This window comes from Heterocephalus glaber, unplaced genomic scaffold (assembly GCF_053883595.1).
Source record: "Heterocephalus glaber isolate CG9 unplaced genomic scaffold, H.glaber_assembly_v1.0 deba00001479, whole genome shotgun sequence".
In the NCBI taxonomy this organism is placed as follows: Eukaryota; Metazoa; Chordata; class Mammalia; order Rodentia; family Bathyergidae; genus Heterocephalus; species Heterocephalus glaber.
Window position 1 is genome coordinate 10,878,949 of NW_028258316.1, and position 11,199 is coordinate 10,890,147.

Sequence of the window (11,199 nt, forward strand, 5' to 3'; positions counted from 1 at the left end):
ATATCTTCAACAAGGACCCCTCTTTTCCCACTCTTCTGGGCCCTATTCAGCAAAAGGAAGGATTGTTTTACATTGATGGTAGAAGCTGTCAGTCAGCAGCAAATCTGCCCAGCCATGGCTATCTTTCTTTATGAAATCAGCTCATTGCCTTGGTCACCCCATACAGAAAATCTGCTGATCACTATGGACAATAAAAACCACTGGGGCCTTAGTTATTTCCAAGAGGAGCCCTGTGTCTGTGACCCTCGAATAGAGATGTGGCTTGGCCCATTGCAGGCAGAGAGGAGCCCAATTCCTCCTCCTCTTCTCCCTGCAGCGATCTGAACAATTCTGAAACCGCCTCCCTGGGCGTCAGCTGAGCAGGTTGGGGAACTAACCGGGGCTCTCTCTAGGGCCCTGTTAAATGCACTGAACTTAAAATGAAACACGAAGTGTGAATTTCAGGTTTGAACATGATGCATCAGGAAACGCAGAGGTTGGCAGCCCTTTTCCTCCCTCCTGCCTTTCGGTAGCAGGTATTAATATTGAATTAAATGTTATGAGGCAGTAAAGGCTGCAGAGAGAATGTCCTCAGATGCAATTTTGTCAAGGTTTTTATCTGTGATTATGATTCCAGATGTAGAAGCTCCCGGAGGAGGGAAATGAGGGGCTGCTGGCATGTGACATGTGTTTTAAGGTGTTTGGCAGTGTTTCTCAAAGTGGTGACAAAATGTTCAATTTTATTACAGGGAATTGGTAAAAGAAATGTGAATACTAGGTCAGAGATTATTCACCTCAGCAAAAGGATTTACCATTATTGATTAGAGTGTGGAAAGTTTGTATCTGGGCCCTACTCAAATCACATTGTCAACAGTATAAATCTGTCAGAACAGATTATTCTTAACACTTGTAACAAAATATGCAATAGCTAATTGCAACCCCCCACCGCTCATTTCCACAAAAAGATATATATTGCCCTGAAAGCAAAAAAAAGTAAATATTGCAACAAGAGGTCATTTTTTCCCAACTGATGTAACTATAGCCATACTTTGTACCTTGAAGATTTTTTAAAAATCTAGCCCAGAGTAATAGTCTTGGAAAAGCCATTTGGTAGCCCCTGCTCTGCCTTTCTGGTTGAAGCACAAAAACAGCAATAAATTTCCTCACCCAGGGAATCACATTTGCTTAAAAGAGAATCAGGAAGATTTTGTAGGAAAAAGTGAAGATGAAGAGAAAGCAGAACCCTGAGCAGCTGAGAATTCTTATATCTCCATTCATTTGATATTGGAAATTTTTCCTACCATAATCTTTCTTCATTCAAAGGCATCTGTACCATCCCTCTCTGACTACAGGACACCCCTAAACTCTGGTTCAAAGCACAAGTTTCCTCATAAACCTTTTATGAGCTTCACATTCACTAGCACAAATGGACTCAGGTGCGCAGCCGATGCTCACTACACTGAAGTGGGTTTGGTGAGAGGGTCCACAGAACAAAAGGGGGGCCTTTGCCCAAAGATGTGGGCCTTGGTTCCTCCCGGAGTCTCCAAACAGGACAAGAGTCTGTTCCCACTTGCTGGAGTCACTGCCATACAGATCATCCTAAATCTAGCACACCTACTCTCTTCCCTTAATCCAAGTGAAAAGAAGTTGATTTTAACTTTTCAGCGGTTGACACTATTTTACCATCATAAAACATAGTAGGCTCTTAGAACTAATTGCACCTCCTCCTTGGAAGTAAGAAGGTTTCTGTCCCAGGTCTTTCTTCCTGCATTTTCAGCCAGACCTCCCCAATCCTAGCCCAACTTTCTACTGGTCCTATTGGCAAATCTCTACTGCTGCTTGTGAAACTGGCATTGTCTCTTTAGGTGAGGAAGGAATCATTTCCTATATATGCTTCAGCTGAAGGCCAACCCCTTGGAACCCCCTCCCCCCACATTTTTATTCTCCCGTTAATTAAAACAACTAATGTCCCATCGATTACCTTTGCATGAATGAAAATCATTATGAGCCCTTGCAGGTATATGGGAAATTGTTTGCTTAAGTATTCACACTTTGATTTCCTATAGACTCATTTTCTCAAGCATACAGAAATTCAAACAAAAACAAAAGCAAAATCTCCTGACACCTTGCAATAAAACATGAAGACTAGTAGTAATGAGCTTGAACCGATCTCTTATAGGAGGAAATGTTCAGGTGGCCTTGTGCTGGAGCTGAATTTGACTATCTGGTAAAAGATGCTAGATGGTTAAACCAAACATTGATAGGTCATCAGACACAGGTCTTGAATTTGTGCTAGTGTTGGGTGAGATCAGTTCATCCAAATTTACTTTTAAGCTACTGTGTCAGCCCTCAAAAGTAAAAAAAGCAGTGGACAATCAGCCCTATTTGGAATTTCCTAGCTAGTTGGCCATTTCAGCTTGTATCTCCATTTCTGGGGGCTGCCATAATTAGAGCGATCTATTTTGCATTTACTTCTCTTTGCAAGCCCTACATTATTCACTCTTTCCTGTGCTTATTAAACAGTGCCACCTGCACCAAATTCAACAAAGCTCTTCCATCAGTCGGGCCCAGCTAAGGATCCCAGACCATATATTATCATTAATTGAAGCTCAATTGAATAGTGGACGATAGAGGGATGAGTAAAAGCAACACAGTTTCTAGGACCTGTTTCTAAAAATGCTTCCTTAAACTGTCATCTGTTATAAAGTCTGTTTTATTCTCTCTGTACAGTAATTCAAGCAGCAATTAGCAAGTGTTTTAATTAATGAACTATTCCCTGTATGTCACCAAGGTGCCTCTAACACAAATGTCCTCCTTCATAGGTACTAGCAAATGCAGTCAATATTTTGTCACCCAAAGCCTTCCAACCTGACCACCTTGCTAGCCCTAATGCTACCCAAAAATGATCTGAAGAGCCAAAGATGAGGCTAGAAAGCAGAGGACAATTTTCAGGAAACCAGCATGGATAGCATGAATTCATCCTGAGAGAGGGAGAGGCAGCAGAAAGGGAACCAGAGGCAGGGATGGGAGAGGCAGAAATGAATGTACATAGACATCAGGGGTTAAAGAAAGCCACAAAAAGTTTCAGGGAAAGAGGGGACCATCTCTGCGATTCAGCTATAATAAACTCTACGCCCAAAGGCTGGTGATTTACACATTTTTAAGAGCCTCAAACCTCACTGTGGCTTTTTCTTTTAGAAGCTTCCTGCTTTGTTCAAAATACTGCTTATCTTTGGCATTGTCAACAGCTCCGCATCTGGGAGAGATTAATTAAGTGATAAGTCAGACACAATAAGGTGAAAGGGCACGTCCACCCAATCAGGGTTGATTCATCCATTTCTAGGTGGATCAACTTTCTTGAGAGTTGCCAATTTTGATTCCATTTCTAGAGGGATTTATCAATAAGGATGTCTGAACTCCCCCTCCTTTGGGGGGCGCTTAGCTGGAAAAGATTGTTCTGCAGCTAGAAAAATCCAAAAACCTATATTGTCTTGTTTAAGATATGAAAAGAAATCATAACTATCAATTGTCTGTGTGCTTTTTATCAATCTGGATAAAGGCTGATCTTGAATATGATTCTTTTATAAAATAGCTAATTGGGTGATTACAAATAAGATTGCTATGCAACACAATAAAAAAGTAAAAGTTCACTTTCATCCCCCCCCATGTGTTTCTCATGGTCCCTTCCTTTCAAGTCTACTTTTAATTTGTAGGAGACAACACAAGAAAGAGATAGGAAAGCGGTAAGGGAGGAGGACAGAGAATGAAAGAGAAAAAGAGGTTTTCTAGGTGTCATTGACTGAATATTTCCAGACCAATTAGAGGTTATCTTTAAATCTCCATCCTCCACCCCCTCCACACCTTTCTAAATAGATCTTTAGATTAGTGAGAAATTAGTTAATTGGGGAAAGCCATGTGGCTGGTTCACCCAGTTCCTAACCAGAAGGGTTTTAAGGACCTTAGATCCCACTCCTAGAAATGGCTCCCTCCCATCTCTTCAGTAGCACGTCAGTCTGGGTCAAAATTGTGGTTGCATAATTATGTATATGTTTGTGTGTATGTGTGAGTGAGGCAGGTAGACAGTAACAGAAGTAAACTCTTAGCCTGTGAATAAGACTAGATTCAGGTGAAGTGATTGTTCTGGGCAGACCCCAAACAAAACATTCAGAGTATCTTCACTCTGTTTTTGAACACTCCTGCTAGTGAAGTCTACATTTTCCAAGGTATTTTGAGGAGAGTTGGGTTGGGAAGTAATGGAAGTAAACAAGGGTTGGGGTGTTTTGTAACTGACCAGCCGTTTCCCCTTCTCCAAAGAAACAGAATGTTAGTTTCTTAGCTATCAAATTCTTTAAATCATCTGGGATCCATCTATATTTTAAAAACTGAGCAGAAATACTTAACAGTCTGATCAATAGCCATTGACAGGCGGTGCACCTCGCACCCTAACATGCACAGCTTGATCATGTATATTTGATCATTGAAAAATTCAAAGCATCTTGCAGCAATACATCCAGCTTCCCATAAAACAGTCTGTCTTTTTCTGTCGTCTTATAAAAAAAAAAGAAAAAGAGTTTCTCTCTCCTGCATTCATCTATCCATCCATTTATCTACACACACACACACACACACACACACACACACACACACACACACCACATCCCCCCTTCCTGGAGAATTTATTGCTCATATATTTGATGAAGAACAAGGTAATTAACTGCAAGGCTGTACATCTGGGTGGCACTTCATATCCATTGCAATAATAAAACACTTTTTTCACATTTTAGCAGAAGAAAGGCTAGTCTTGCCCTCAGATTCAGAGGACCCCAGAGTCTCTGTCTGCAAAGGCTCCTTGTTATAAATCCTGCCTGCCTCTTAAGTGATGGCATGCACAATTGCACCGAGGGGCACTAAGTTTATCTGTGCAAACGCATCATCGGAGAAGCTTGTCCCTCCTCAGAGCTTTAGCATCAGCTTGTGTGTCTGTGTGTGGGGGGGTGATGAACAGACACAGCTGGCTCCTCCATCCATGGTCTGCTTGCCAGCAAATGGGGGCAAGAATTCAAAGGACTTGTCCTGTGAAAGGCCACAGGTAGGGGCATATTTTGGGATCCTAAGACCTGGTGTCCTGAATATGTGCCACTAAGATCTAATGCCCCCCCAAAGGAACCAGTTCTGTAAGTGTTTCTGATATTCTGTGGTCCAAAAGCTGACTCCAAGTTTGTTCTTAAGGTAGTCCAGATCTATCCAAACCACTCCAAGAGGCTGGCCAGAAGAATACAATTGGGAAACCTGCTCCAAGCTCCCAGCTCCCAGCATAAATCCCTATAACCCCAACCCCAGAGACCACCCCACCCCAACCAGCAAAACAAATTACCTGCAGAACTTCCCATCTCGGGTGTGCCCTGCTCTGTATTCCAAACTGTGCCCAGCACAAATTATTTGGGGCTCTTCCTTCTAAAAGCAGCAGCATCTGGGCTGAGGCTCCCTCCTTTAAAGGGGGAACTTCATATGATAATACGTGTAATATGATATGGAATGACAGAATGCATGACAGTTGCCCATAATACGGAGAAGTCAGTCAAAGGACAGAGGGGACATTTGGATAATTACCATCCATTGGCTAGTCAATCACGCGAACAGAGAGAAACTGCACAAAACCCACAATGGAGTTGGGAAACAAAAGAGACCCGAGCCAGACTCAGGATTAACCGGTCTAAAGCGATCTAAATGCTTTTGTATCTGAAGAACTGAGGCTCCCGGCTTGCCACCCCCCCCCCCAATCCCGGGGAACTAATTGCGGGGATCAGAGTTAAAGCTCTCTCCCTCCTTTCCCATTCCTCTTTGTAGACCACGCAGAAGGGGACAAAAATGATTTCTCTCTGTGTTCATTAAACTATTTTAAAGTTAAAGGGGTGGGGGAGGGGGCTAGATGTGGTCCCCTCGATCCAGAACCGGGGATTCCTCTCCCTTGGAATAGGCCGGGACAGTCTCGGTTGGCCTTAATTCTTTGTTTCATGGTAAAGTCTTTCCTTCTTGCCCCCTGGAAACAGATGCCCCACACACCTGGGTCGAGACTAGGCAGCTGCGCTCTTGCTGGAGGTCGAGATGGACCGATTGCTGGCACCCTGCTTTGGGCGCGGAATGCCCCCACCCCGCGCTGGCCCCTGCACCGAAAAAGAACCACCGGACCCCCTCCCTGATGAAGACTCGAATCGAAACGGCACACCTAGGATGCAGGGGGCTAAAAGGGCAACAGAGAAGCGGGGCTAGCTTGCACTCAGCGTGCAAGAGTGGGTCAGAGGAAGGTGGCTGTAAATTATAGGGAGAATTTCTTTCTAAATTGGGGAGGGAGAAAAATTCTAAATTGGAGGAGGGAGATAAGGTGCCTAACTGGGGAGAGCAATGCGGGAATTCCTTGTTCGAGCAAGAGGCAAAGAGATGGTTCCTCAAAAGAGACACAGGAAAAGGATGTCTTCAGAGAGGATGGAGAGGAAGAGGGAAGAGGGTTCCTTAAAAGATAAAAGACAAGGACCCAAGGACCGAAGAGCTCCGTACCCTAAAGCGACACCCCCCACTCCCAGGACGGGGAGACCTGTAACTACCCCCCAGTTCCCACCACGTGCCCACTCCGCAGCTCCAACCCGCCCGCTGCCCACCTGGCCCCGGCGGCGCCCTCGCGGGTGCCCGGCTCCGAGGGAGCCGCTGTCCCCGCCGCGCCCCCCGCGCAGCCCTCCCGGCCCCGGCGCCAGCTTACCTTTCCGAGCCCTCGGCAGCGGGTGTGGCCGGCGGTGCGGGCGGCCCCGGGCCACGGCCGGGGGCGGGGGGCAGGGGCGCCGGGCTGGGGGGCAGCGTCAGGGTGAGGGCCGGGGGGAGGGGGCTGGCACGGTGCCCAGCGGGAGCGACGGGGCCGTGGGCAGCCCCAGTGGCTGCGGGCCGTAGGGGGCCAGGGAGGGGCGCCGGGGCCCGGGCCGGGGGACGAGGGGATCCCTCCTGGGGCCGGCGGGGCGCTCCAGCCTGCGGCCGGGGCGGCGCGCGGATCAACGGGTCCGCTTTCTCGCCTCCGCCGCCGAATCGATCCGGGCCGGCCGCGCCGGGTCCCCGCGCGCCCCGCGCTGCCCGCGGACGGCCGCCTCGAGTGGGCGCGGGCCGGCGGCGCAGGCGGCCACGGTCATTGGGCTGCGGGCGCTGGCGGCCGGGCGGGGGCGGCGGCCGGGCCGGGCGGGGCGCCGGGGAGCGCGGGAGGAGGAGGTGGCCCCGCCGCTGCGTCCCCGGCCTCCCCGCCCCGCCGCCGCCGCCGCCGCCGCCACCACCACCGCCGGCCTGCTGCCGCTCCGCGCTCCCGGCCGCCCCCGCCCGTGGTCGGTGACTGTCCCTGGCTCGGGTGGCCGGGCTCTCGGCCGGCTCTGCCCGCCGCCCTCCGTCCCTCTCCGTCCCGCCACGGCGGCGTTCCCGGTCTCCCCAGCGCTCCCTCGCTGCGCCTCTCTTTCTCTCCGAGGGGCTGATTCTCCTACCCCGCGCTCCCCGCTCACGCTCACCTTCCTCTCCCTCCCTCTCTCATCGCTTCCTGCCTCCCCTCGCCCGCCACCTCTGGCCCCGGAGCTCCGGAGGGCTCCCTACCCTGCCCCGTCCCTACTTGGAAGAGCGGCCCCCAGAATCTAGCTTAAGCTGTCTCCCTGCTCTGGGACCTCGGGAGAACCACTTCCTCCCTCTATGCTGCGGCAGGCAGCTGCCTTATCTTTAAAAAGAGCTAATAAGCAGCTCTGGGTGAGGTGCTTGTGAGGAGCCCTGGGTAGGGGCGCAGGAGGTGCCCACGACTGTCCCCCGCTTCAAGCGCACTTTTGACTCAGAGGCCAAAGCCCGGAGACCAGGGCGCTTGGCGCCGAGGCTGCTCCACAAACCCCAGCCTCCAGGATTGAGCAAAGAGTCAGCTCAGCAGGGAGAGCCAGGGCCGGCGTTTTCAAGGGTCTGCAGCACCCCTCCTGAGGAGTGACTGAGGCTCCTTTCTCCCAGTCCCTAGCTTTTGTCAGAGTTGGATTTGACCTCTCAGGTCCTGTCCCTGGCCGTCTCCTCCCTCACTGACACTGAGGAGAGAGGCAGTGCTCTCTTCTGTCCTTAGACCCAAAGGACTTCTCTTCCCTCTCTCTTCTTTCACTCCCTCCCTCTCTTCCCTGCTCCTTCATTCCTTCCTTACCACACAACCAAACAGGCTCTTAAGCTTCAAAGATGTGTCCTGGATGGAGTGTGCCTTCAGAGTCAAACAGTGGAGCATTCTAGGGTACTTGCTTGCCCTGGTCACACCGTGAGCTTCAGTTTCCTAGGCTGTGAAATGGGAACAATGGCCGCCTTCCTCTTGGGACTGTGGTTTGGCTCATTCTTGAGATGCATAACTCACCCAGCTTATAGAAGGCCATTCATTCTGTCTAGCTTTTATTCAGGCTCTCTGCTTGGCACCAAGGAGACAGCAATTCAGATACAAGGCTGGCATGGCCTCTGCCTTCATGCAACTTGCATTGTAGTTGGGGAGGCAAACAACCACAGTGTCTCACTTTGTGACACGTGTACAAGTGCCCCGGAGGAGTAGAGAGTGCTGTGAGATCAGAACACCCCCCACACCCCCCACACCCCTGTAACTGACCCGGGAAGGAGTGGGCTCAGGAAGGGGTTTCATTTTTTTTTTTTTTGGTACCAGGGATCGAACTCGGGTCCTTGGGCTTGCAAGGCAGGCGACAGAACCACTGAGCTAAATCCCTGGCCGAAAACAAACACAGAGTGAATTGGCTGGGAAAGGAAGGGGTTTCTTAAGATGTGGCACCATCAAAAGTTGTGACCTGAAGTCAAATTCAGGCCCAGGGTTACAGCGGGCAGGAAGTGGGAAGGGGTAAAAGGGGTGGTGCATGGAGTGGTCCTGGCAGAGGCAGGTAGGAGCATGGTCAGTAGAAAGGCCACTGTGGTTGGCCGTGGGGAGGATGAGGCTCAGAGGTTGAGGCAGGGCTGGCATGAAGGGAGGGTCTTCTAGACCATGCAGAGGTGGCTGAGCCTTAGTCCCAGGAACTGCTCTTCCTAATCCTCAACCACAAGAAACCCGATTTCCCTTTCTCTGAACTGGAAGCAGGAAGAGGCCAGGTCCAGCTCCAAGACGCATCATTTGCTTTTGGTCCATCTTTGGGCCTGCTGTCTCTTGTGCCCTTGCTGTGTCCCATCACTGTCACCCTCAAAATGTCATTGCCTACTTTGGCATCTACTTCCCTACTCAAGAGCACACATCCAGATTTGGTTCCTTCAAGTCAGGCCCACAAGAATCATCCTTGAGCAGCATTTGCTCCTCCTCAAGTGAACGGTCAGCAGCCACCGAGCACCTGTGGTGTGCCAAGTTCTGAGCTGGCATTGCCCTGCCCTCACAAAGCACCTAGTTTGTGGGGAAGACAGGTTGGAGGCCATAGGACTATGATGACCATTGTGAGGCATGAGGCTGGAAGCCCTTTGGGGGTGGTCCATCCTGAGTTTACTTACCAAGTACAGTCCCCAAAGTGTGGCACAGGGCAGACACTCAGCAGTGTAAACTGAGAGGATGAAGAAGAAAAGTTTAAGTGCATAAGGCTGAAGGGGAAGTAGGAGTGGACAGAGGCAAAGAGGAAAAGACTTGCCTATGAAGATAAAGCCAGGAGGAGGCCAGAGGGGTCTGTACAGAGGGTGGGCACTAATGCTTGCAGCTCCTTCTCTGGGCCGGCCAGTTACCTTGTCACCCTACACATCTGCCCACAGACACTACTGCTCTCCTTTTTCTGGTGAAGTTCTGGGGCCCAGAAAGGTTAAGTCATTGGCCCAAGGTCACATAGTTGCTAAGAGCCTGCACTTGGATTTGAACCCAGGACTGCCTGTTCCTCTTCACTAAAAGGAAGAAGCAGAAGAGGAGGAGAAAGCAAAGGAAGATGACTGAGAACAAAAGAAGGGCAGTGGCAAAGCAGTGAGCTCCACGAGTAATTTTTCAACTTAAAAACAATTCCCATTTCCCAGCCCTGCAGCGGCAGGCGCCTGGGATCTGAGGCGAGGCCGGCCCTCTGACTCGCAGGAGCCTGCCGAGGGGCCCACGAGCTGCTTCAAAGCCGGCCTCTCCAGCACAGGCGCTTTTAAACTTCACACGGGAAACTTTCCAGGGCTGACTTTTGGCACTTTGTTTCCAAATCAAGAGATGGGGAAGTCCCTGTCAGCCCAGGGGGGAGGAGATCTCCCTGAGACACTTGCCCTGGGGTTCTGGATTTGGTGGGGGCTCCCCATCGATGCACCTTGCTTCTCCCCAGATGCAGGGTGGGGGATCTATCCCCTGCTTGTAGTTCCCAGGGAGAATTCAGGATGTGGGCTTGGCAGCTGGTCCCACCTGGGCGGGAGAGGCTTCTCTTGCTGTGTCCTCCCAAGTCTCTTGCTACCTGCGTTCCTCTGATGGCTTTCACAGACAAGGTGCCACCGTCTCACCAGGATCATGTGTGCTCCTTGCTCTTCCCTGCTCAGCAGACTCCAAACCAAACCACATGCCTGTCATCCCCTGATCACCACTTCCAGAGGCAGCAAGGGTCTTCCTAACCCTCAGCTCCCTCTGATTTTTGGAATTCGGATTTGGATTTTGGATGTACATCAAGAGGCTGGCTCCATGCATTTTAATTAAGCTGTCTTTTTTCATTTATTACTAATACATTCCTCTTAACTATGATTTATTTGTTAAACAAAACACCATAAGCCGTCACTTATTCATCTTAATTTCAACAAAATTAAAGTAGTCGCTGTTAGATTGCACCTAATTGCACTTGCAATGAAAAGAACGGAGATGTTAATCAAAATAAATTGAAGATAAACAATAAAATCATTACATCTTTGCGGCGGTAAGTGTAACTAATCAGTTTTGACTCGAAGCGACCGAATAGGAATAATGAATGTGTCACTGAAGGCGCGCTCATTAAGAGAAGCCTCTGAGACCTGGTCCTTGGGGCAGCAGACAGCCACCCTGCCCGTGTGGCCCTGAGTGTTCCTGTCCCCTGGGCTAGGCAGGAGAGCCCTGCATAGCAAGAGGAGCCAGTGGGAGGCTCAGACGATGGCAGCAGGTCATGGGTGGGAGTTCTGAGGCTGCCCTGCTGTCCAGGGGTTCTCTCACTGATGCAAAAACAAGAAGCTCCAGGCCTATTTCTGGACATTCCAGGTTACCGAGGATGGGAGAAATCAGCTGGAGAC

General features: G+C 50.0%; 1 protein-coding gene across 1 annotated transcript in view; it reads right to left on the reverse strand.

Moving 5' to 3' along the window:
* Lhx2 (LIM homeobox 2) overlaps nt 1-6,774 on the reverse strand; it is a 31,225-nt gene extending 24,451 nt beyond the window's left edge. Inside the window, exon 1 of the mRNA XM_087183223.1 lies at nt 6,734-6,774. The gene's annotated coding sequence lies outside the window, so the exon portion shown is untranslated. The remainder of the gene's footprint in view (nt 1-6,733) is intronic.
* Between the last annotated feature and the right edge of the window lie 4,425 nt (nt 6,775-11,199).